Below are 27,799 nucleotides of genomic sequence, written 5' to 3'. Positions count from 1 at the left end.
GTAAAGGACTTGCTGGGGTGAAAATGATGTTTGTGCAGATGGATGCACTTGTCTATTTTTCAGCCTGTTTTGTCTCTCTTGTGTTGTACTTGTCTATGGGGGGGGGGGGAAGGAAAGCATTTAGCATAAATAATCCTTGTTTAAAATTTCATGGATTCAAAATTTTGAATGACAAAGTTTTCTTTATGCATTGCTAAAATTCAGTTATTATTCGATGATAGGGAAAACTTCTTTCTCTTAGATAACTGCTGTATTGGGATTAAAACTTCGGTTTATTAGGAGGGTGCGCCAAAAATCACATGGTGGCTACTAGCATGGAGTCACAGAACCTACCACATCTTGTACCCCTGACTGATGCTGTGAAGTAGAATGTGAAACTCTTGAGTCTTCCATTAGACTGCAGTGCTTCCAGTTCCTAGAGGGACTAAGGCAAATTATATTCAGAGCCATTAAAGTTAAGGGACTTGTATATTTTAGGTGCTCAGTATACTCTTACTGGAGAATATATAAGTAGAAATATGCCTTTTGTATTTGTAAAATAGTATATATTTATATTTCTAAAAAGAGCTTCTGTTGTGTAGTAGCTTTCCAAAAAAATGTAGATTTCCTTTCTGGAGGAATTCATCTTAAATTCCAGGCTTCAAAAAATGAGAAGCTCTTAGTCAAAAATAACTGATATTACATGGAAACAAGGCACAACAATGATAACCAGCTGAAATAATAACAGAAGAATTACACCTTTAAGGGACTTCAGATAATGGAATTATCAGACAAAAATTTAAAGATATATCTTGAACAAAATAAAGGGAGCAAAATACCATGAAAACAACAAGGTAAATTTTAAAAGAAGCAAATTTTCTTCTAGAAAGGAAAAAAAAAAGCCCAGTAATTAAACGAAAGAACTCATTTAAATATATCCATATTTGGGGCGCCTGGGTGGCTCAGTGGTAAAGCCTCAGCCTCAGGCTCAGGTCATGATCCCAGGGTCCTGGGTCCTCAGCAGGGAGCCTGGAGCCCCACATTGGGCTCTCTGCTCAGCAGGGAGCCTGCTTCCTCCTCTCTTTCTGCCTGCTTCTCTGCCTAGTTGTGATCTCCGTCTGTCAAATAAATAGATAAAATCTTTAAAAAGAATCCATATTTAACTACAGATTAGGTACAACTCAGGAGGAAATGAGACTATGAAGTTATCCAGAATGCAACCCAGAGAGCAAATAAATGGACAATATAAAAAGTATTAAAATGGAAGATGGAGTGACAAGGACTAGGCTAACATAACTTTCTTGGAATATGATAGAGTTAATATTTTAAGAGATAATAGCTGGGAATTTTCTAGAACTGCCAGAAGATACCAGCTCATAGATTTAAGAAGCCTGATACCAAATAAATACACAAAATGAAATCTCTCCCTGTACATTATAGTGAGACTGTAGAAGAAACCAAACTGTATCAAAAACCAAAGAGATAATAATAAAAGTAGCCTGAAAATGATAAAAGAAAGGACAGATTCCCTTAACAATGGTGAATTTTCCTTTTGTTGTTTCCACTAACAACAGAAATCAATGCTTTGCTAACAGAAGAGTTTCATCCTAAAATTCTGTGCCTTATGATTATATTGGACAAAGAAAGTGGTGCTAAATCTAGTTAAATCTAATTGAACATTCCCTGTGTGCATGGTGGACCTTTGTGTACATGATCTTGGACCTCCCCTCTTTCCCATATACACGCATTCCCTAGGTGAGCATTCTATTCTGCTGGATAATGACAAATCCCTAATGCCCTCGCTCCTCTACTTTCTGTAGAGTTAATTCTTACCCTGTTTTTTGCTAAGAATCTACCAAACATCTTCCATTCTTACTCTTACTGGATAGGTAACCTTGCTTCCTCCTTCCCTGAGAAAACTGAACAATCAGAGGAAGACTTCTCTAACTCCCGCAGTATCTACCCTCCTACCAGCATTTGCACCCATCTGCTCTCATCTTCCCATTTGTCACCCGATAGGTAAATCCGCTCTATGTAAAGCCAATCCACTTGTGCTCTAGATCCTACTCCCTATATCCTTCTCAAAGATGTTGCTCTTGGTATTATTCTGCATCAGTATTTTGCTCCTCCAAAAATGTTTCTGTCAGCATAAGACATATTTCTTTTATTTTTGGAAAATAATATTTATTTATTATGTTTTTAAAAATTTTAATTTTGTTTACTTATTTTTTAAAGATTTTATTTATTTGAGAGAGAGTGAGACCACGAGTAGGAGGGGGAGGTGCAGATTGAGAGGGAGAAGCAGACTCCCCACTGAGCAGGGAACCCAGTGCCTACTGGGATACATCCCACGTCCCTGGGATCAGGACCTGAGCCAAAGGCAGATGCTTGATCAACTGAGCCACCCAGGTGCCCCTGTGGTTTTTTTACAAAACTTAATTCCTATAATATATTAAAATACTATGTTATATTAGTTTCATGTGTACAGTATAGTGCTTCCAACACTTCCATACATCACCTAGTGCTTATCATGACAAGTGTACTGTTTAATCCCCATTACCTGTTTCACCCATCCCCCTACCCACCTCCCTTTTGATAATCATCAGTTTGTTCTCTGTAGTAAACACACACACACACACACACACACTCTCTCTCTCTCTCTCTCCCTCTCTAATTAATATATCTTTTTTTTAAAAAATATTTTATTTATTAGAGAGAGAGAGAGAGAGAGAGAGAGAAACAGTGAGAGAGGGAATACAAGCAGGGGGAATGGGAGAGGGAGAAGCAGGCCTTCCGCAGAGCAGGGAGCCTGATGTGGGGCTTAATCCCAGGACCCCGGATCATGACCTGAGCCGAAGGCACACGCTTAAACGATTGAGCCACCTAGTCGCCCCTATAGTAAAAACATATTTTTTGACTTACTTTCCCCACCAGCTATAACACATTCCTTTGCAGAAAAACATCTGGAACGAGTTAATTATTCTTACTCCAAATGTACTTCTCTTCTCTCTTAAACTCCCTTCAATCTTTTATCCTTACTCTTTACAGAAGTCATTGTTTTCAAGATAACTAGTAACTTCTAGGTAGCTAAATCCAGGATCAATGCATAGTCTTAATTTTACTTGATCTGTTATTACATTTGAAACAGTTGGTCACTCATTTTTGGAATAGTTTTTGTAAGTGTTTTTTTTTTTTAATTTAATTTTATTTATATATTACAGAAAGAGATCGCAAGTTGGCAGAGAGGCAGGCAGAGAGAGAAGGGGAAGCGGGCTCCCCGTTGAGCCGGAAGCCTGACGTGGGTGGGGCTCCATTCCAGGACCCTGGAATTATGACCTGAGCCGAAGGCAGAGGCTTCAACCCACTGAGCCACCCAGGCGCGCCTCATACCACGCAAATTTATAACATCCTCCTGGTTTTTCCCTTGAACTCAGAATCATCTATCCAGCTGTTTCCTTGAAATCTCTATTCGAAATATTTATTATTTATTTATTTTAAAAATAGATTTATTTGAGAGAGAGTGACTGAAGACACGACTTTAAAGGATACAGCTGAGAGAACAAGTGAAACTGTGCTTGGTGTTTTCACTCAGGCGCATGCATAAGTGAACATGAGGAGGGATAGAATGAGAGGGAAAGAGAAACTGCAGCAGACACCTTGATGAGCTCAGAGCCTGACTCAGACCTTGATCCTACAACCCTGAAATCATGACCTGAGCAGAAACCAAGAGTCAGACACTCAACTGCATGCACCACCCAGCGGCTCCTCTACTTGAATTGTTTCATAACAGTGTCGTAATTATTACATCAAAACTGAACTTCTGACCTCCAAAACTTCTGGAAGTTTCTGGGCGGAGCTTTCTCCATCTAAGTTGATGACAACGTCCACTTTCTGGTTGTTTAGCTTAAGACTTTGGAGTCAAACTTGGCTTTTCTCTCATGTCTCCCATCCAATGGCTCTACTTCAAAATATATCCAGGATTTGTTGACTTCTAATCATCTCTACTGCTACCACTGTGCTCTTAGCCATCAGCATCTTTCACTGCAGTAACTGCCTAATTAGTCTTCCCACTTCTGGTCAGATCTTCCTACAGTTAATTCTTAACGTAATAACTAGTGTACTTAAAACAAGTCAGATCAATACAAAAGATAGGTTCTTCTCAACACAACATCCAGTATGTTTAAAAGATAAACCAAATCATATCACAACTTCACTTAACATTCTCCAGTGTCTGTTGATTTCACTGAGTAAAAGTTAGACTTTTTACTATGATCTCTAAGGTATTGTGTGACCTAGCTTTCATTATTTTTTGAATAATCATCTCACACTACATTTCCTCTCATTTACTCAACTCCAGTCATATGGGCTTCCCTGTTCTTTGAAAACACCAGGCACACTTTCACTTGTTCCCTCAGCTGTATCCTTTAAAGTCGTGTTTTCAGTCATCTTTTCAGAGATGTTCCCTGGCTATCTAATAAAAAACTTCGACTGATACTAATAATTTTTTCTCAACATTTATCACCACTAGCATATCATGTATTTATTTATTGTTTATTTTGCTTATTACTATCTCCCAGTGTCTAGAACAGTATGTAGTACTTGGTAGAGGCTCAATAATTGTTTATTATTGAATGAATGATTTTTACCGTGGTTTATTTCACCCTCCAAATGGAAAAATATAGCTGCTTAGTACATGTAAAAATTCAGATCACATATTAATAGCTTTAAAGTGCATATTAATGTCTTTAAATCATATATAAAAGCAGACTGGACTCAGTGGTACTTACTGAGAAGCAGGTTGTGAGTGCCAAGAGGCCCAGAGTCAAGCCCTTTCATCCTTCCTATCTGCTCCCTGAAAGAAGAATTATTCATTCTTAGTTGTCTAGACTGCAACTATATACCTGACAAATTATTATCAACACAACTATTTCTTGTAGAGGAAATTTTTAAGAGTTATGAAGAAATCATTTGAAATCTTTTAAGGAGGCAAAATATTAATGCCAAGGCGTAATATTTTAGTTTTAATTCATGTTACATTGAATACTACATTTGCATCCCTGGAAAATAGGCTGTTTTAGAATTTGAAATTTAAAAAAATGATTAAGTATGCAGAAGAGAAAATAGAAATATGGAACCATCTTGAATTTTCAGAATATCATCATTATTCAAGTTGTGTATCAAACTGCATTTCAGCATTAAATATGGATTTGGATTTGGTTAATTTTGTATTACTGAGTTACCGCTACCTCTACTACTGTCAATTCTTATACTATTAGAGTTAGCATGTTCAAAGCAGATATTTCATTGTATTAAGAATTCACTTTATGAAGTGGGATGTGAGAGTTAAAGGGTTTAAGAGCTGATGATGAATTTTGATCCAGTAGTGTAGAATGTCCTGAGAACACAGTCTCCAGTCTTGAAAACAGGTCCACCATTTACTGAGCTGTTCTAAGAAATGGGCTCATGTTTTATTTGCATTGGTTACTTAATTCTCAAAACAACTCTAGGAAGTAGGCAAAATTATATTCATTTATAGATAGAGATACTAAGAAAAAGTTCAAGCAACTTGTTTGCCAGTAAGTGACAAAGCTAGGATTTGAAAACATGATTTTCTGACTCCAAAGCATCTGTTACATTATTGCAGACAATCTAAAAATAATATATTTTTCTCCAAAAGCTCCACAAGAAAGAAGAGAAAACTTTTTTGTGGGAAGAACATCTCTTCTCTAATATAGTCTTATTTTTTGTTAGTTCTATGTGCTTCTCTGGGAAATTAATTAAACTGTGAAACAAGAATAATGGAGTAAGAGAATTACAAAGTTAATATTTTAAAAAATTTACTCTTTCTGTAATAGATAATAGTTAAATTTCTGAGTAGAAATAATATGAAAGACAGTATTCAGCCATTATGTTAAGACAAACATTCAATTAATTTAAACCTATGGTCAAGTGAGTGAATGTTATTTAACATCAAAAAGTTTGGAAGAAAGTTCTAGAAATACCCATTAGAGGAGGCTCTTCTAAATAGGACTAAATGAATTCTTTATCATATACTACCACATATACCAAATATATAAAAACAGCATCACTAATTACTAATTACTTCGTTAAAAGCATATCAGAAATTCATCCTATCAGAGTGTCTGAAAATTTTTTATTAACTTGAAAAATCCAAAGTTAAAAGAACTGAGTCTAAGTCTTTTGGAAGCCTCTATTCAAAATTACTAGTACTTACTCTTACAGTATCCTTAATTTCTGATGTGGTCAAAATACTTGTAATGGATTCTTGTCAGTGACTGAACATCTTCATGATCCAGGAATAAGTGAAGACTGAGGAATCAAATAAGAACCATTGAGGCAATGTGGTTTTTATAACCTGTTGTTTTTCCTATCCCATTCTTTTTTTTTTTTTTTAAAGATTTTATTTATTTATTTGTCAGAGAGAGAGGGAGCGAGAGCGAGCACAGGCAGACAGAGAGGCAGGCAGAGGCAGAGGGAGAAGCAGGCTCCCTGCCGAGCAAGGAGCCCGATGTGGGACTTGATCCCAGGACGCTGGGATCATGACCTGAGCCGAAGGCAGCTGCTTAACCCACTGAGCCACCCAGGCGTCCCTATCCCATTCTTTTTAATGATAGGAAATACTTTGCTGGAAGAGAAGGTCACAACTGGATTGAAGGGTTTTGCTTAAAAGAATAGATGGTTGTCATTTACTGTGTTTGACAGTTGTATTTTTTCTTCCTTCCTAATGAACAGTTGTGCTGTGGTTCACCCTGTCAGGGTTTTCCAAGTGTGCAAATTAGGTTTTTGGGTGGGTTTGGTGATCTATGTGCCTGAGGGGTTTGCAAAAAACCCGGGTTTCCATGATTCTTAAGAAGACCTAATGGTTTTAGTTTAAAAAAAAAAAAAAGCCTTTTTATGCTCATTTTATCCAAGATACAATATGCAGACTGGAAAAGAACATAAAAAGGATTGAAGGCATAACAGTGGTATAAAATATTAATGATAGGAGCTTATTTTATTTGTTCTTTAAATACCAGGACATTGTTTTATTTTGCAGCTACCTTGGTATGGCTTTTATTCTATGATATATACATCTGTCTGGCTTGGGTAGGGACGTGTTTGATGTTCTGCTCTCCTTTGTATTGGCCATAGCTTGTAGCATGGAATATTGTTCAAATCAGGCACTTAATATCTGTTTGCTGAATCTGATTTTATTATATCCTACAGATGATGCTATTTATTTTAGAAATGGAAAATATAACTTCAGGCAGGATTCATTGGGTCACATTCTGCTCTCCTATATTTCAAAAATATGTAGAGGAATACTTGGAATATTAGATGTACAATTAAAATAGGAATTATTCATAGATTTTACGCCTATCATTTACTTTACTTTTGGGGCTCTGTCCCTTTTCTTTTTTCTCCTGCTTCTCACATAATATTTGACTACATATCCATCAAAATGAGACTTCTCAAATTGTTTTTATGAACCATCCTTGATGAGATTACCAGCAGTGTAGACCTTTTCTTGCTCTCTTATCTTTTCATGCTTTGATTATTGTTTAGTACCCCCACAATTTAGTCCCCTTTCATAGTTCCTTATGTATCTCTCTTCTCTCACGTTTTTTTCTTGCATCTGGTAGTCCATGGTTTGTAGTCAAAGTGTCAGTGAAGGATATCTTGAGATATTTTCTCTTCTGTTTTCATGAGAGTGTCCTAGTTACCAAAAATGGGTCCATAGCTTTGATTTGGGGAATCCTTGTGCTCTGAAGTCTATGAACTCTGATGTTATGCTAATGAAATTTGTTAGAGTACAGATTTGCCTTGTTTTACTAATGTCAACATGTGTTAATCTAAGGTTATTAGTTAAAATACAAACTCTTACATTAGGACAAGTAGTAAATATATGTAATCCACATTAAATGTTATTTGGAATTAGATATTTGGGAAAAGATGACAAGAGATACATGCTAATAATAATAAATGTTGAATTGTGCCCCCCATAGTATATATTCAGTCCTATCACTTAGTATTTCAGAGTGAGATTTTCTTTGGAAATTGGGTCATTGCAGATACAATCAGTTAAGATGAGATCATACTGGAGTAGGATGAGTCCCCTATAATCCATTATGACTAGTGTCTTTATAGAAAGATGTCCATGTGAAGACACAGGGAGAATGCCATGTGAGGCCAGGTAGACATTGAATTATGCTGCCACAAGCTAAAGAATATTTGGAGCTACCAGAAACTAGAAGAGCAGGTTTCAGAGGCAGTAGGCAGGACTCTCCTGACACCTTAATTTTGGAATTCTAACCTCCAGAATTGAGGCAATACATTTTTGTATTTGAAGCCACAGAGAGTGTAATACTTTTTTAGGGCAGCCCTAGGAAACTAATGCAAATGAAGATAGAATTTCTTAATAGATAATATCACCATGACTTCTTTGATGCTTTTCTCTTCACTAATGTGAGTGTATGTGTAAATAATCCTTAGCAATATTGCTGTATTTATTAGCTGTTGGAAATAATATGTTTAAGAGTTTGAAACTGGATCTATATACAAAGCCCACTTTCTGTGGTTTTGAAGGGCCCACCCAAGTGGAATCTTTCCTCTCAGAGCTGTCCGAGAGTCTTGTCAGTTCCTGTGCTTAGGCATTTGCAAGACCAGGAAAAACAGAAAAATGAGACAGGGAGGGGCCGGGAGAAGACTCTAGTGGCTGTTATGGCTTTTCTCATTTTGGATATCAGAGAGAAAGTCATGTCTGGAATGAGATATTTTGCTCAAACAAAGGACAGTTTCTCCTGATGCAACTTGGCAGTTGTTCTTGTATATCTTTTCTTCCTGAAGATCTATATTGTGACTAAATGAGTTGGATTGGCTGGAATATGCAAGTTATGTTTTGCATCAGGCTTTTATTTTCTGTGCAAATACTTGTATATATTTGAAGGTGTCTTCAACCTATCTTCCGTTCAAATGGAGACATTGGTGGTGTAACCAGAGTTTCTTACAGAATTGCCCAATTGCTCCAGGATATTATTTAACACCAGAAAATCTGGCTTCATTATATCCTCAAAAGTTTGTGGAGTGACAAAACTTATTCATGCAGTAAACTCTTACTGACATTTTCATAGGTCATTAACCTTTGGTATATGTCACATTTTCTCTTAGCATACTATTTGATAGCATTTCTTTCAGTTTGTTTTCTCTCTTGTGATTTAAAGTTTATAGTTGAAGGGATCTTGCATATTATCTCTTTTAGACATTTGTATGTAATCTAAGTACTTTCCTAGAATCCCTTTTTAAAATTAAACTTCATCTGTCTTCTTACAATATTCTCTCCTTTATTTAAAAATATGCCTGCCCACTGATGACACTCATGAGTTTTCCTTTATTTTAAATTTTTATTTATTTTACTTTATTTTTTTAAATTATTTTTATTAACATATAGGTATTATTTGCCCCAGGGGCACAGGTCTGTGAATCATCAGGCTTACACATTTTGCAGCACTCACCATAGCACATACCCTCCCCAGTATCCATAACCCAACCACCCTATCCCTATGCCCCCCCCCCCCCCCCCCCGCAAGCAACTCTCATTTTGTTTTGTAAGATTAAGAGTCTCCTATGGTGTGTCTCCCTCCCAAACCCATGCTATTTCATTTTTTCCTTCCTTACCCCCAGGAACTCTCTACCCTGCCTCTCAAATTCCTCATATAAAAGAGATCATATGATAATTGTCTTTCAAATGATTAACTTATTTCACTAAGCCACTATGCTTAGAGTAAATACCCAGTAGTGCGATTGCTGGGCCATAGGATCGCTCTATTTTCAACTTTTTGAGGAACCTCTGTGCTGTTTCCCAGTGTGACTGCACCAGCTTGCATTCCCACCAACAGTGTAGGAGGGTTTCCCTTCTCCACATCCTCACCAACATCTGTCATTTCCTGACTTGTTAATTTTAGCCATTTTGACTGGTGTGAGGTGATATCTCATTGTGGTTTTGATTTGTATTTCCCTGATGTTGAGTGGTGTGGAGTGTTTTTTCATGTGTCTGTTGGCCATCTGGATGTCTTCTTTACAGAAATGTTTGTTCCTGTCTTCTGCCCATTTCTTACTTTCTTTCTTTCTTTCTTTCTTTTTTTTTTTTTTAATATTTTATTTATTTATTTGAGAGAAAGACAGTGAGAGTGAGCATGAGCAAGGAGAAGGTCAGAGGGAGAAGTAGGCTCCCAGTGGAGCTGGGAGCCTGATGTGGGACTCGAGCCTGGGACTCTGGGATCGTGACCAGAGCTGAAGGCAGTTGCTTAACCAACTGAGCTACCCAGATGCCCTTCTGCCCATTTCTTGATTGGGTTATTTGTTCTTTGGGTTTTGAGTTTGGTAAGTTCTTCATAGATTTTGAATACTAGCCTTTATCTGATGTGTTATTTGCAGATATCTTCTCCCATTCTGTCAGTTGTCTTTTGGTTTTGTTGACTGTTTCCTTTGCTGTGCAAAAGCTTTCGATCTTGATGAAGTCCCAGTGGTTCATTTTTGCCCTTGCTTTCCTTGCCATTGGTGATGTTTCTAGGAAGAAGTTGCTGCAGCTGAGATCGAAGAGATTGTTGCCTGTGTTCTCCTCTAGGATTTTGATTTATTCCTGTCTTACATTGAGGTCTTTCATCCATTTTGAGTCTATTTTTGTGTGTGGTGTAAGGAAATGATCCAGTTTCATTTTTCTGCATGTGGCTGTCCAATTTTCCCAATACCATTTGTTGAAGAGAGTGTCTTTTTTCCATTGGACTTTCTTTCCTGCTTTGTTGAAGATTAATTGACCATAGAGTTTTAGGGCCTATTTCTGGGCTCTCTATTCTGTTCCATTGATCTATGTGTCTGTTTTTGTGCCAATACGATACCGTCTTGATGGTGACAGCTTTGTAATAGATCTTGAAGTCTGAAATTGTGATGCCACCAACTTTGGCTTTCTTTTCCAATATTCCTCTGGCTATTTGGGTTTTTTTCTGGTTCCATATAAATTTTAGGATTATTTGTTCCATTTCTTTGAAAAAATTGATGGTATTTTGGTAGGGATTGCATTAAATGTGTAGATTGCTTTAGGTAGCAATATTTGTTCTTCTAGTCCATGAGGGTGAAATGTTTTTTCATTTCTCAGTGTCTTCCTCAGTTTCTTTCATGAGTACTTTATAGTTTTCTGAGTGCCTATTCTTTGCCTCTTTGGTTAGGTTTATTCCTAGGTATTTTAGGATGCAGTTGTAAATGGACTGACTCCTTAATTTCTCTTTCTTCTGTCTTGTTGTTGGTGTATAGAAATGCAACTGATTTCTGTGCATTGATTTTATATCCTAACACTTGGCTGAATTCCTGTATGAGTTCCAACAGTATTGGAGTAGAGTCTTTTGGGTTTTCCACATAAATTATCATACCATCTGCAAAGAGTGAGAGTTGGATTTCTTTATCATTCAGATGCCTTCTTTTTCTTTTTGTTGTCTGATTGTTGAAGCTAGGACTTTAGTACTATGTTGAATAGCAGTGGTGATAGTGGACATCCCTGCCATGTTCCTGACCTTAGGGGAAAAGCTCTCAGCTTTTTTCCATTGAGAATTATATTCGCTGTGGGTTTTTCATAGATGACTTTGATGATATTGTGGTATGTATCTTCCATCCCTACACTTTGAAGAGTTTTGATCAGGAAAGGATGTCGTACTTTGTCAGGTTTGTTTTCAGCATCTATTGTGAGTATCATAATGGTTCTTGTTCTTTCTTTTATTAATGTATTGTATTACATTGATTGGTTTGTGGATGTTGAACCAACATTGTAGCCCAGGAATAAATCCCACTTGGTTGTGATGGATAATCCTTTTAATGTACTGTTGGATCCTATTAGCTAGTATTTTGGTGAGAATTTTTGTATCCATATCCATCAAGGATATTGGTCTGTAATTCTCCTTTTTAATGGGGTCCTTGTCTGGTTTTGGGGTCAAGGTAGTGCTGGCCTCATAAAATGAGTTTGGAAGTTTTCTTTCCATTTCTATTTTTTGAAACCATTTCAGGACAATAGGTATTAATTCTTCTTTAAATGTTTGGTACATTTCCCCTGGGAAGCCATCTGGCTCTGGGCTCTTGTTTATTGGGAGATTTTTGATGACGTCTTCAATCTCCTTCCTGGTTGTGGGTCTATTCAGGTTTTCTGTTTCTTCCTGGTTCAGTTTTGGTAGTTTATACATCTCTAAGAATGCATCCATTTCTTCCAGATTGTCAGATTTTCTGGTCTGTAGTTGCTCATAATATGTTCTTATAATTATTTGTATTTCTCTGCTGTTGGTTGTGATCTCTTCTCTTTCATTCCTGATATTATTAATTTGGGTCCTTTCTCTTTTCTTTTTGGTAAGTCTGGCCAGGGGTTTATCAATCTTATTAATTCTTTCAAAGAACCAGCTCCTAGTTTTGTTGATTTGTTGTACTGTTCTTTTGGTTTCTATTTCATTGATTTCTGCTCTGATCTTAATGATTTCTCTTCTCCTGCTGGGTTTAGGCTTTCTTTGCTGTTCTTTATCCAGATCCTTTAGGTGCAGGGTAGGTTGTGTACTTGAGACCTTTCTTGTTTCTTGAGAAAGGCTTTTTTTGCTATATACTTTCCTCTCAGGACCACCTTTACTGTGTCTGAAAGATTATGGACAATTGTGTTTTCACTATCATTTGTTTCTAAAAATTTTTTCAATTCTTCTTAAATTTCCTGGTTCGCCAATTCATCCTTTAGTAGGATGCTCTTTAGCCTCCATGTATTTGAGTTCTTTCCAACTTTCCTCTTGTGATTGAGTTCTAGTATTAGAGCATCATGGTCTAAAAATATGTAGGGAATGATCCCAGTCTTTTGGTACTGGTTGAGACCTGATTTGTGACCCAGTATGTGATTTATTCTGGAGAAAGTTCCACGTGCGCCAGAGAAGAATGTGTTTTCTTTTGCTTTGGAATGGAATGTTCTGAATATATCTGTGATGTCCATCTGGTCCACTGTGTCTTTTAGGCCTTTATTTCCTTGTTGATCTTTTGCTTTGATTAGATGATCTGTCCACTTCAGTGAGGGGGGGTGTTAAAGTCCCTACTATTATTGTATTATTATTAATATGTTTCTTTGATTTAGTTATTAATTGGTTTATATAGTTGGCTGCTCCCATGTTAGGGCCATAGATATTTAAAATTGTTAGATCTTATTGTTGAACAGACCCTTTGAGTATGATACAGTGTCCTTCCTTATCTCTTATAGTGGTCTTTGGCTTATAGTCTAATTTGTCTGATATAAGGATTGCCATCCCAGCTTTCTTTTGATGTCCATTAGCATGGTAAATTGTTTTCCACCCCCTCACTTTAAATCTGGAGGTGTCTTTGGGTCTAAAATGAGTTTTTTTTAGACAGAATATTGATGGGTGTTGTTTTTTTATCCATTCTGATAGCCTGTATCTTTTGATTGGGTCATTTAGTCCATTTACATTCAGGGTATCTATTGAAAGATAGGAATTTAGTGCCTATAAGGTGACTGTTACTGTATATTGTCTCTGTTTCTTTCTGGTCTATTACTTTTAGGCTCCTCTCTCTTTGCTTAGCGACGCCCCCCCCCTCTTTTTTTTTTTTAAGATTTTATTTATTCATTTGACAGAGAAAGAGAGAGCACAAGCAGGGAGAGCAGCAGTGGGAGAGGGAGAATCAGGCTCCCCACTGAGCAGGGAGCCTGATGCAGATGCGGAGCTTGATCCCACGACTCTGGGATCATGACCTGAGCTGAAGGCAGACACTTAACGACTGAACCACCCAGGCACCCCTAGAAACCCCTTTCAATATTTCCTGTAGGACTGGTTTGGTGTTTGTAAATTCTTTTAATTTTTGTTTGTCCTGGAAGCCCTGTGCTAGATTTAGGGTATATTTTGATCTATTAGAAGAAGTTGTATCCCAAAATTTTAAGTAGAAAAACCTATATGTATACAAAAAATAATGTTAAATGCAACTAAGGGATAAAATATGGTATAAACAATGAAAATTTTTAAAGATTTTTTTTAAAAAAGATATTTATAAGTAAAATAGGTAAAAAATGTTAAAAGAGGAAAAGTTAAAAAAATAGAATAAGAACAAAACAAAATTTAAAAAATTTAGCATTGCAAGATTAAAGATTCATGGAAAAAAAGCCATGAATTTTATGTGTTGCTTTCCTATAGCTCTGGAGTTCTGCAGTTCTTGCTGGAACTTGGTCTTGGTTGGATGTTATTGCTAATCTTGTGGGGGAGGGACCTGTTGCAGTGATTCTCAAATGTCTTTGCCCTAGGCAGAATTGCAGCATCCTTGCCAGGGGCCAGGCTAAGTAATCTGCTAGGGTTCACTCTTGGTACCTTTTGTTCCCTGAACGCTTTCTGTAGAGCTTTAGAGGAATGGAATGAAATAGAGGCTTCCCAGTCTCCTCAGTGCTCCTTCAGATGAAAGCAGTCAATCCCTCCCTTTCCCTGGTCTCCAGCTGCACTCCGAGCTCACCTAGCCTGTGACTGAGTGTTTCTATCTCTGGTACACAGCACTGTTTGAAGTTTCTAAACCCAGCAGATTCCTGTCAAGTGCTCCCCTGCCTCTCCTCCTGGAGGAGGAAGGAAACGGTCTCTCCGGATCTGCCACTTGTGGGGTCCCTGCTTGAAGAGCAGTGGCGTGACTGTGCCTTGGATCACGGTTGATCCAATCTTATTTAATACCCAGTGCCCCAGTGCTCAGCTCCATCTCTGTAGCTGGCTTCCCCATTCCGATACTGGCAAGTCTCCTGCACTCAGGCATCCCTGATCTTTCTGTGACCCTATGGGTCATGAGACCACACTGTCCCCGCAAGGCCTCCACCTTCTCTTAGCCCCTGGAGCAATGCCCCTTGTGGAGCAGACTTCTAAAAGTTGTGTTTTTGTGCTCTGTGGTTTCACTGCTTGCCAGGAGCTGGCCCCTCCCTCAGTGGTCTATCTTCCTGTCACTTTGGATTCACTTCTCTGCATGTCTTTCCTTCCAGAAAGTGGTTGATTTTCTGTTCATAGAATTTCTGCTTTTCTTATCTTCTGTCTCCTGTTGAATTTGTAAGTGTTTGGATTGGTTTGATAACTATCTAGCTGAACTCCTGGGACCTAATGATATTTCAGTCTCCTACTCCTCTGCCGTCTTGCTTCCTCCTCCCAGTTTGGTTTTAGTAATTTACATTTGTTTACTACTTAGTTTTGTGGCAGATTTGGTATCTTTCTAATCATTATATCCTCTGTAGTTCTGTAGCACTTTGGATAGAACTTTATTGTACAGTGTAGAAGTTCTACATATTAGTTGGAGTGGTATTACTTTGTAAATAGAATTCAGTATAAATAATGGCTCACAAGGGAGAATTATTTAATATTGCTGTTCTGGATCAGTGGGCAGATTTATTTCATGTGGTGATTCAGGAACTCTTGATTCCTTTCATTTTGTAGTCCCACCATCTGCTAAAGACCCATCAACATCTTTATGAAGGCAATTAAAGAGAAATGGTGGAGGAAACAGTAGACTGACCTCTATGAGCTTTTGCCTGGAAATGACTACCTCACTTCTGCTCACATTCCATGTTGTGGGACTCAATTACATGACCAGCTAATATCAGGGGACAATGGGAGATGTCTATGTGTGCCCAAGGAGAAGAGGAAATAGTTACTGTTTGATGGAGAGCTATCAATGTCTTCTCTATTTGCTGAATTAAAATTTATTTTATGAGACCAAAACTTTGTAGACTTAAGTAATGGAAAAATATTCCCTCATATTTATGAAATGTCCACTGTGTTTCAGACACTACTCTAAGCATTGGGTTATATCAGTCAAATAAGATAAAAAAAATCCTGGGCACCTGGGTGGCTCTGTGGGTTAAAGCCTCTGCCTTTGGCTCAGGTCCTGATCCCAGGGTCCTGGGATTGAGCCCCTGGGATCTGGCTTTTTGCTCAGCTTCCTCCTCTCTCTCTGCCTGTCTCTCTGCCTACTTGTGATCTCTGTCAAATAAATAAATAAAATCTTTACCAAAAAATCCCACAAAAAAAATTCACCACAGACATATGAAAAAATGCTGAACATCACTGGGCATCAAGGAAATACAAATCAAAACCATAATGAGATACCACCTCACATCAGTCAGAATGCCTAAAATTAACAAGTCAGGAGACAACAAATGGTGAGGACATGGAGAGAGAGGAACCCTCTTACACTGTTGATGAGAATGGAAGCTGCTGTAGCCACTCTGGAAAACAGTATGGAGATTCCTCAAGAATTTAGTTACCCTACAACCCAGAAACTGCAATACTAAATATTTACCTCAAAGATACAAATGTAGTGATCTGAAGGGGCATGTGCACCCCAATGTTTATTTTTTCTAAAAATTTTTAGGACTTTTTATTTTCAAAACCTGTAGTAATGAATATGTGGGGTTTTTTTGTTTGTTTGTTTTAAACATATGATGTGTATTTGGTTTCAAAAGTAAAGGTCTGTGATTCACCAATCTTATTTAATACCCAGTGCCCCAGTGCTCATTTCCTTAATGTTCATCACCCAGTTACCTCATCCTTTCACCTCTCTCCCCTCCAGCAGCCCTCAGTTTGTTTCTTATGATTAAGAGTCTTTTGAGGTTTATCTTCCTCTCTGGTTTCATCTTGTTTTATTTTTCCCTCTCTTCCCATATGATCCTCTGTCTTGTTTCTTAAATTCTACATATCAGTGAGATCATGTGGTAATTCTTTCTCTGATTGACTTAATTCGCTTTGCATAATTCCGTGTAGTTCCAGCCATGTAACTGCAAATGGCAAGATTTCATCATTTGGATGGTTTGCTAGAATTCCATTGTATATATATACCACATCTTTTTCTGTTCATCTGTTGATCAACATTTGGTCTTTTTCCATAGTTTGGCTATTGTGGACATTGCTTCCATGAACACTGGGGTGCTGGTGCCCCTTTGGATCATTACATTTGTATCTTTGGGGTAAATATCCAGTAGTGCAATTTCTGGGTCATATGGTAGCTCTGTTTTCAACTTTTGAGGAATCTCCATACTGCTTTCCAGAGTGGCTGCACCAGCCTGCATTTCTACCAACAGTGTAGCAGGGTTCCCCTTTCTCTGCATCCTCACCTACATCTGTCATTCCCTACTTACTAATTTTAGCCATTCTGGCTGGTATTGAGGTGGTCTGATTCTCTTCTTTGTTGAAGTCTTTGTCTGGTTTTGGTATCAAGGTAATGCTGGCCTCACAGAAAGAGTTTCGAAGTTTTCCTTCCATTTCTGTTTTTTGAAACAGCTTCAGAAGAGTAGGTATTATTTCTTTAAATATTTGGTAGCATCCCATCAGAAGCCATCTGGCCTGGCTCTTGTTTGTTGGGAGATTTTAAATTAGTGCTTCAATTTCCTTGGGTCTGTTCTGGTTTTCTATTTCTTTTCGGTTCAGTTTTGGTAGTTTATAGGTCTGTAGGAATGTATCCATTTCTTCCAGATTGCCTAATTTATTGGTATATAGTTGCTCATAATATGTTCTTGTAATTGTTTGTATTCTTTGGTGTTGGTTGTGATCTCTTCTCTTTCATTCATGACTTTATTTATTTGGGTTCTTTCTCTTTAATTTTTGATTAGTCCAGCCAGGGGTATTAATCTTATTAATTCTTTTAAAGAATCAACTCCTAGTTTTGTTGATCTGTTCTACTATTCTTTTTGTTTTCTATTTCATTGATTTCTGCTCTCATCTTTATCATTTCACTTCTCTGGTTGGTTTAGGCTTTATTTGCTGTTCTTTTTTCAGCTCCTTTAGGTGTGAGGTTAGCTGGTATATTTTGAGACCTTTCTTGTTTCCTGAGAAAGGTTTGTATCACTATATACTTCTCTTTTAGGACTGCCTTTGCTGCATCCCAAAGATTTTGAATAGTTGTGTTTTCATTTTCATTTGTTTCCATGAATTCTTAAAATTCTTCCTTTTAAAATTTTTTTTTAATTTTTAGATTTCATTTATTTGAGAGAGTGAGCGAGCGAGAGAGTGAGCATGAGCCAAGGTGGGGGGAGAGGCTGAGGGAGAAGCAGACTCCCCACTAAGCAGGGAGCCTGATACAGGCTCAATCCCAGGACCCCAGGATTGTAACCTGAGCCAAAGGCAGACACTTGACTGAATGAATCACCCAGATGCTCTTAAATTCTTCTTTAATTTCCTGGTTGACCCATTCATTCTTTAGTAGGATTCTTTTTAACCTCCATGTATTTGAGTTCTTTCCAAATTTCCTCTTGTGATTGAGTTCCAGTTTCAAAGCGCTGTGGTCTGAAAATATGCAGAGAAAGATCTTTTGGTACTGGTCTTTTGGTACTGATTGAGACCTGATTTGTGACCCAGGATGAGATCTATTTTGGAGAAAGTTCCGTGTGCACTTGAGAAGAATGTGTGTATATCTGTTGCTTTAGGATAGAACATTCAGAATATATATATGAAGTCCTTCTAGTCCAATATGCCATTCAAAGTCCTTATTTGCTTGTAGATCTTTTGCTTATATAATCTGTCCGTTGCAGTGAGAGGGGTGTTAAAGTCCCATACTATTATTGTACTATTATCAGTGTATTTCTTTAATTTTGTTATTAATTGGCTTATATAATTTGCTGCTCCCATGTTAGGGGCATAAATATTTACAACTGTTAGATCTTCTTGTTGGAGAGACCATTCAATTATGATATAGTATCCTTCCTCATCTCTTATTATAGTCTTTGGTTTAAAATTTAATTTGCCTGGTAAAGGATTGCCACCTTAGCTTTCTTTTGATTTCCATGAGCATGATAAATGGTTTCCCACCCCTTCACTTTAAATCTGGAGGTATCTTTGGGTCTAAAATGAGTCTCTTAGAGACAACATATAAATGGGTCTTGTTTTTCTACCCATTTTTTATCCATTCTGATACTCTATGTCTTTTGATTGGGACATTTAGCCCATTTACATTCAGAGTAACTATTGAAAGATAGAAATTACTAACATTGTATTACCGGTAAAGTGGCTGTTACCGTATATTTTTGCTGTTCCTTTCTGGTCTGTGTTACTTTTGGGCTCTGTCTTTGCTTAGAGGATCCCTTTATTTATTGTAGGCCTGGTTTAGTGATCACAAATTCTTTTAGTTTCTGTTCGGAAGTTTTTTTTTTTTTTTTTTTTTTTTTTAAATCACTCCTTCTATTTTGAATGACATTGGCTGTATACTTTTCTCATTTAGCACCCTAAATATTTTGTGCCAGTTTTTTTCTGGCCTGCCAGCTCTCTGTGGGTAAGTCTTCTGCCAATCTAATATTTCTGTCCTTGTAGGTTACAGACCTCTTATCCTGAGCTGCTTTCATGATTTTCTCTTTGTCTCTGAGATTTGTAAATTTCCGTATTATATTTCAGGGTGTTGTCCTATTTTTATTGATTTTGAGGGGGTGTTCTCTGTACCTTCTGGATTTTGATGCCTGTTTCCCTTCCCCAGATTAGGGAGGTTCTCCAGTATAATTTGCTGCAATATATCTTGTGTCCCTATCTCTCTTTCCTCTTTTTCTGGGATCCCAATTACTCAAATATTGTTTTGCCTTATGATATCACTTATCTCTTGAATTCTCCCCTCATGATCCAGTAGTTGCTTCTCTCTCTTTTTCTCACCTTCTTTATTCTCCATCATTTGGTTCTCTATATCATTAATTCTCTCTTCTGCGTTGTTCATCCTAGCAGTTAGAGCCTCCTTTTTTTTTTTTTTTTTAAGATTTTATTTATTTGACAGAGCAAGAGAACACAAGCAGGAGGGACAGGAGAGGGAAAGGGAGAGGGCGAAGCAGTCTCCTCACTGAGCAGGGAACCAGATGCAGGGCTCAGTCCCAGGATGTACGGGATCATGACCCAAACCAAAGGCAGATGCTTAACCATCTCAGCCAACAAGGTTCCCCAAGAGCCACCATTTTTTATTGCATCTCATTAATAGCCATTTTGATTTTGACTTGGTTAGATTTTAGTTCTTTTATTTCTCCAGAAGGGGATTCTCTAGTGTCTTCTATGGTTTCTTCAAGCCCAGCTAGTATCTTTATAATTATTATTCTGAACTCTCTCTGACATCTTTCTTTTGTCCATACTGATTAGGTTTCTGGGAGTCAGAGCACTGATTCTTGTTCTCTTTCTTGAGGTGAGTTTTTCCATCTTGTTATTCTGTCCAGAGAAGAATAGATGAGTGAGAGAACAAAATACTAATTGGCAGCAATGATCCCAGAGAAATATACATTAAAAAATAAGAAGACACCTTAAACTGGAAAAAAAAATATATATATATATATAATTAGATGAGCAGAATAGAGCAATACTGTGGATTCTGAGTGTATTTTTATCTGTTTTTTAGAAAACTAGATCCCAAAATTGTAATAAAAAAAACTTCAATATGTACAGAAATAAAAGTAAATACAATGAAAGGATACAATGCAGCTGTAAAAATAGAAATTTAAGGCATGGAAAAAACAAAAGAGAAAAAAATAAGGAAAGAAAGGAAGGGATATAAACAGTTGAACAGAACAGTTTCCTGAGTGTATTTTGGTCAGTTTGTCAGAAGAGACTACATCTCAAAATTGTAGAGAAAGAAAAACTTAGATGTACCTGAGTGACTCAGTCAGTTAAGTAGCTACCTTTGGCTTAGGTCATGATCTTGGGGTCCTGGGATCTAGCCCCCTATGGTGGTCTCCCAGTGTCCAGCCTTGGACTGAAAGCTTGGGACTCCACTCCTCAGTGTACCCTCAGGGAAAAGCAGCAAATCACCCCTCTCTCCCTTGTCTCCATCAGCACTCTATGCTCACCTGGCCTGTGACTGAGCATTTCTATCTCAGACACAAGGCCTGTTTTGAGTCTCCAAAGTCTGTGGGCTCCTGAGGCGTGCTCCTTTGCTGCTCCTCCTGGGAGAGGAAGGAGAATCTTACTGGTTCTGCTGCTCACTGGGCCCCTGCTTGGAGAGTAGTAGCCCACTGTGCTGCTGATCATGGTTTATGGCAAACCCAAGCTGAGAGTCCACTCCTGGGCTCACTCTTTGCAGCCCACTTCCCTGGTCTGATTCTTATGAGCTCTGTGGTACTCAGACACCCCACAATATTCCTGTGACCCTGAGGATTCTGAGACCACACTGTCCCAGGTAGGTTTTGGCCCCTCCTTCGCCACCTAAAGGATATCTGTCACTGGAGCAGACTAATAAAAGTTCTGATTTTGTGCTCCACTGCTGTATCACTTGCCGGTAGCTGGCTTACAGAGGCTCCTTACTCCTGTGGTTTATCTTCCCATAATCATCTCGGATTCACTTCTCTGCTTCTCCTACCCGCAGAAAGTGGTTGCTTTTCTCTCTGTAGAGGTCTTAGATCTCTGGTTGAGTTGGCAGGTGTTTAGAATGATTTGATAGATATCTAGCTGATTTCCTGGGACCAGATGAAATTAAGGTCTCCTACTTCTACTTCTCCGCCATCTTGGATCAATCCCCCTGCACCCCAGGGTTTATAGCAGCAATGTCCATAATAGCTAACCTGTGGAAAGAGCCGAGATGGCCATTGACAGATGAATGGATAAAGAAGATGTAGTATATGTATGCAATGGCATATTACTCAGGCGTTAGAAGGGATGAATACTTACCATTTACATATGCTGAGTGAAGTAAGTCAGTCAGAGAAAGACAATTATCATATGGTTTCACTCATATGTAGAATATAAGATACAGCACAGAGGATCATAGGGGAAGGGAGGGAAAATGGAATGGGAAGAAATCAGAGAGGAAGACAAACCATGAGAGATTTTTAACTATAGGAAACAAAAGGGTTGCTGGAGGGAAGGTGGGTGGAGGAATGAGGTTCTTGGGTGATGGAAATTAAGGAGGCCATGTGGTGAGCACTGGGTGTTATATGCAACTGATGAATTATTGAACTCTACATCTTAAACTAATAATGTACTATATGTTGGCTAATTGAATTTAATTAACTAAAAAGAAAAACTTGCTTCACAGAGATTTCCTTTAAGGTTCTGTGTGTCAGACATTAAATTTACGTAATATATTAAAGGTGATAACTTGTGTAGAAAAAACACAGTTGGGTAGTATTACCTTGTATAGTGCATTTTCTTTGAGGGGGGTCACAAGTGCTGGTGGAGGGGACATTGTAATTTAAGCAGATGACCATCCTCTGTAAGAGTGCTGACAATACAGACTCCATCTTTGGTTTTCCATCTTGTTCATGTCTATGTAGTGACTTCCTTCAGGGCTACATGTTCCAGACCCCTTGTAGGTTGCCGCACACCCTGGCCGGAATTCAGGAAGATGTATTCTCATCTTTCCTCTGGTGCACAGATAGGACCATTTTAGATAACTACCTTTTGACCTCACTGCAGTGCTCCTCACTCTACAAAAGCTGTCGATTAAGGTTTGGACTTCGTAGAGCACTTATATTGTCACCCACCTGATCCTTCCTGACAGTAAGTTACCTTAAATAAACCTTTGTGTGAGCAATATGGAGAGCTTGCTTTGTTTTTCTATCCCAAAATGCCTTCTCAATCTGGAGGGCACTTTACTTTCCCTCCTCCACCTTCTAACTGTCCCATTGAGGAAAATGCCAGGTAATCAAAATGTGAAGGTGAGTTAATGAATTCTGTGGTTTCTGGAAGAATATTTCTGGCAGAGAGAACTGCAGATGAAGCAGCCCTGAGATAGAAATGTGCCTGGCATAGTTGAGGAGCAGCAAGAGGGCCAGTAAGGCTTTTTACTTATGGTAGAATGTAAGGCTCTACAGGATCTGGGCCCTGTTCCCTCTATGTCATTAAAAGAGATGATGACATAGAGGGAACAGGGCCCAGATCCTGTAGAGCCTTACATTCTACTGGGTAAGACAGGAGCCATTAAAAATTTTGAGTGGAACATAGATATGATTTGACTCCAGCTTTAAAAAGGTAACTGTGGGGGCGCCTGGGTGGCTCAGTGGGTTAAAGCCTCTGCCTTCGGCTCAGGTCATGATCCCAGGGTCCTGGGATCGAGCCCCACATCGGGCTCTTTGCTCAGCAGGGAGCCTGCTTCCTCCTCTCTTTCTCTGCCTGCCTCTCTGCCTACTTGTAATCTCTGTCAAATAAAATAAAATAAAATCTTAAAAAAAAAAAAAAAGATGACTGTGGCTGTAATACAGGAGAGGACCATAGGAGAGAGGCAAGGATGGAGGCAAGAAGACCAGTAATTCGTATTACCAGGGCAGAGCTGCTGTTGACTTGGACAGGGTGGATGCAGGAGTGCAAGAGAGGTTAAATTCTAGAGGTATTTGAGGGTAGATCCAACAGAGTTTGCTGATAGGTTGGATAAAGCATTTGAGAGGAGTCATGACTTTTGATCTGATATATCAGAAGGATGAAATTACTTTTAATTTAGAGGAGATAGGGAGGGAGATGAAGGAGCGCGAGAGAGAGCGGGAGGGGAGAGAGTGTATATGATGGAGGAGGAGATCAAGAGTTGCGGTTTAGACATGTATAATTTCAGGCTTAGGAAATGATTACATTCTTTCATCATAGCTAATTTTAATTTCGGAATCTAAAGCTAAACTTGAAATAAAATGCTAATTGAATTACGTTTATAGTTTTACTGTTAGAGATAATTTACCCTTTAGTGTCAGTCTTCCAGATATGTGACTTCATCCTCTGAGATCAAGCCTCTTGAATCACATGTCCCCCTGAGGACAGTCATGGTCATTATATCCTTTTATTGGTCTTTCTTATTTATATGCCTCTTAAAGATTGCATGATGTCATATTCTCTCCCTCTCTTTTGTTTCCCTGCTGTGTTTTGTCTCTTTCTATAGATTTTTAAACTTAGGCACAGGGTCTGTGTATGATATATTTTTTTAAGGGGGCCCTGCTGGGTTCAGAAACCTAGGCATTAATCTCCACGTTTTGAAGGCATTATATTCTGGTACCTGCAACCCCAGCTTATAGCAGTATATATAGTTAGCAAAGGAGTTATTATTTTCAGTGTTTCAAATATGTTATATTTCTCAGTTAATCAAAACACAAATGAAGTAAATGAGAGAGCATGTACTATAATTATAATTGGCTTTTGAAGTTGGATAGATATTTTATGTGGGGTAACTGGGGCACTCATCTTTCTAAACAGGACTTTCGGACAGTTAATGATACATAATGTTGTTATCGTCAGAGTTGCAGTGTCTGTAAGAATGTTGATCTCAGGGGGTTAGAAAAATAATTTGTATCTTGCAGTAAATAGCTCAGTGGGATTTTCAGGCTTTTTCAGTGTAGTCTGCAAAGTACAAATCCATAATTTAAAACTTTTTGCAAGTGTATTCAACCTGTTTCCTTTCCTCTTTTTGTCTACTTGATCTGATAATTTCTAAGTTGTCTTAAATACTCTCCATAGCTCTGGATTGGTTAATTTCTTTATTTGTATAATTTTTTATATTTATGTTAGGTATTTAGAAGTTCATGCTAATATATTTTTAGATAGATGTGAGTTTTATCATTATAAAATAACCCTTTATGTTTTATTGAATGAATTTAACTTTGAGTTCTCTTTTCTCAAAAAATTTTCTTTTTATGTGAAGGAAACACACTTTATTTCCAGCTTTATTGAGATATAATATAACCACATTATATATTTAAGGTGCGCCATGTGTTGATTTGATACATTTATGTATCAGTATGAGTACTACTGTAGTGTTGGTTATCACTTCCATCACATTTCATAATTACTTTTTCCTGGTGAGAACATTTAAGATCTACTCTTTTAGCAATTTTTAGTATATAATACATTATTGTTAACTGTAATTACAGTGCTATGCATTAGATCCCCAGAAGTTATTTATCTTTTAACTGGAAGTTTGTACTCTGACCAACATATCCACATTTCCCCCAGCCTATGGTAATCATTATTCTGTTGTTTCTGTGTTCAGTTTTTTTTCTTTTCTTTTTTTCTTTTAAGATTTTATTTATTTATTTGTCAGAGAGTAGCAGGCTCCCCCACCAAGCAAGGAGCCCAATGCGGGACTCAATCCCAGGGCCCTGGGGTCATGACCCGAGGCAAAGGCAGTTGCTTCACCAGCTGAGCCACCCAGGCATCCCTCTTCAGTTTTCTTCTTTCCACAATTAGTGATATATAGTATTTGTCTTTCTCTGTTCTCAGAATTCTTTTAGTCACTCTAACAGCCTCACATAAGAATTTTCTATTCCCTAATTTTCATCCTTTCAGTGTTACTTTGTTTAGGATTGTGAATCTTGGAAAGAACACATACATGGATAAACTTTTTATTAATATTTTTGAAAACTATAAAATTATCTATTTTAAGTAGGGAAATGGAATACATTTATATTTGTTGTGATTAGTTATACATGACTTACACTTAAACTTTATGTTTTTTATATACCTTAATTTTTAAAAACTCATTAATTTGGTTGTATTGGTTATAGTCTCTTGGTTTATTCTTTTTCCTCCATGAACTTGTAAAATTACAAGCTATATTTATAGTTTTAGCTGACTAACCTTACATTTTTAATAAGCATGTTTAAGCTTACATTTTCTATTAAATAATAGAGTTTATCATCAAGTATATTTTCCATATGGATACACAAGATTTCCTTTTTGGATTCTCACTTGATCTTTCCTTTAATGGAAAATTCTGTTTTGATGGAAATTGAGGTTTTATTCCTGGATTGTTAGGAGTTATTCTTATACATCAATAATTATTAATCATTTAGAATTAACTTATATTTAACTCTCTTGTTCACTCATGTTTCTGGTATCCTGTATCTTTCTATTTATTTTTCTTTTGGATGGAGAAAATCTTTAAGTATTTTTTTCAGGAAGAATCTAAGTATTAAATTTTAGAGGTTTCATTTGTGCATTGAGCATAAATTTCATTTTATATTCCTAGTTTATAAGCAACAAAGTTATTATTGTTTGTTTCTCTTAGTCTGTTTGGGTTACTGTAACAAAATCCATAGCCAGAGTGACTTATAAACAAAAGAAGTTTATTTCTTACAGTTCTGGAGGTTGGGGAGTCCAAGATCAAGGCACTGGCGATTTGGTTACTGGCAAGGGCCTGCTTCCTGGTTCATAGATGGCTGTTTTCTCGCTGTGTCCTCACAAGGTAGGTTGGGTGAAGGAACTCTTAGGACTCTCTTTCATGAATCCCATGGCCTGATCACCTCTCCAAAGGCCTTACTTCCTGATACCATCATTTTGGGGGTAGGATTTCAACAAATGGATTTTGTGGGGGGGGACACAAATACTCAGTTTTGTAATATTATTATTATTGAAATAATTCAATTCCACAGGAATGGTGGCACAAACTTAACACAACTAACACTTTTTCTCTTGTACTTTTCTCAGACGTTGTGCCTCTTTTCTGATGAAGACTGGGGAAGACTTATGACCCTCTGAGTTGTTTATGTAGGTGTTTGCTGAGATCTTCATCCATCTTTGGTTTTTAATCACCTAGTCATGTAAATAGTCACTAGGTCCTCCCCTCCTCTGCTTCCACCTGACCTTCTTTGACAGCTAATAGTGAGTCTAAGAATATGAAAGCTGAGTTCAGAGATATCATGCTTTTTTCCCTCTTGTTCAGTTATAAAATGGTACATGCACAACACATATGAATATGTATATGATATGGGCAGATATACTCAATATTTATATGAATATTTATATATACCTATATATACATCTGTAACATCTGTACATATTTAATGTGTATATATATATCCAAAATCATTATTTTATATTTACATATTAAGTATATTTATAAATATACAGATATATATATAAATATATTTATATTTACATATTAAGTATAAAAGCAAAGTCGTGTGAGCTGATGTCATAGAAGCAAAGATTATTATAGAGGAATCAGACATAGGGATGGAAATCATGGTGATTATAAGAAGTTAAAAAATGACCATTGATATAGAATCAAGTATAGTCATTGAAGTAAGTTTGCCATCAGACGTGGTGTTAGCTGTTTGATGGTATCAGATGTGAAAGTATCTAGAGAGGTTGAGTCAGTTAGGGTGGGAGTTTCAGCTGCTTTGGAAGATTTGATAGTGGTCCCAGGTGGTGGTGTGTCAATGGCAGTGACTATAGTGTGGCAGAGGTGGAATTAGTGACTTCAGTTTTTCCAAGTGAAAAAAATTGTTAGTAGTAACAACTGTTGCAGTAAGTAAGTTGGATATGGCAGCGTGTATGCTGGTAAGAAGTGCTGTATCACGTGTGGTGGTAGTTACAGTAGTGATAGTAGAAACAGGTGTGCCTTCAGATTCAGATGTTGCTGAAATAAAGGCAGCTGAAGTTGAAGAACTGGAAGTTTCACCTAATGTAGTGGCAAATGATGTGGTAATAAATGTGGTAGTGGCATAAAATTTGGTTTCATATATGCTAATGGTAGCGGTCTTCATATGTGTTGTGAGGACAGCTGATAAAGTGGTACCATCCACTATATGGCCAATAGGTTCATATTTAGATAAAGCATTAAATATTGAAGCTTCAAACGTGATACCTTCCAAGGTAGAAGCAGCAGGTGTGCTGATTGCAATCCACCAGGTTTTGGTGGTGATGACACATTTTGTGGTCATAATGGCGTTTGTGGATACGGTGACAGATTGGGTGGCATCAGCCAGTGGATTGATGATGGCAGTGAAGTTGATGGCAGCACTCATGTTCTTGTTGGTAAGTGTTGGTAGGAGTGTAGTGGTGGTCGTTTAAGTGGGGATGGCCCTTAGGTTTAGTGATAGTGGACGACTTGGGTAGGAAGTACCACTGTTTTGATA

The 27,799-nt window shown here is 37.6% G+C and overlaps 1 long non-coding RNA gene across 1 annotated transcript; it reads right to left on the bottom strand.

The window, feature by feature from the left end:
- Window positions 1-264: 264 nt before the first annotated feature.
- LOC116585167 lies at window positions 265-27,564 on the bottom strand. The gene is made up of 3 exons (XR_004283487.1): window positions 27,529-27,564; window positions 4,767-4,831; window positions 265-424 (listed from the first exon to the last, which is right to left on the bottom strand). It is a non-coding gene; the product is annotated as an uncharacterized LOC116585167 (long non-coding RNA).
- Window positions 27,565-27,799: the final 235 nt, after the last annotated feature.

The sequence above is a fragment of the Mustela erminea genome, chromosome 2, assembly GCF_009829155.1.
Source record: "Mustela erminea isolate mMusErm1 chromosome 2, mMusErm1.Pri, whole genome shotgun sequence".
NCBI lineage: Eukaryota > Metazoa > Chordata > Mammalia > Carnivora > Mustelidae > Mustela > Mustela erminea.
The sequence above is the reverse complement of the archived record's forward strand: the minus strand, read 5'-3'. Positions and strand labels throughout refer to the sequence as shown.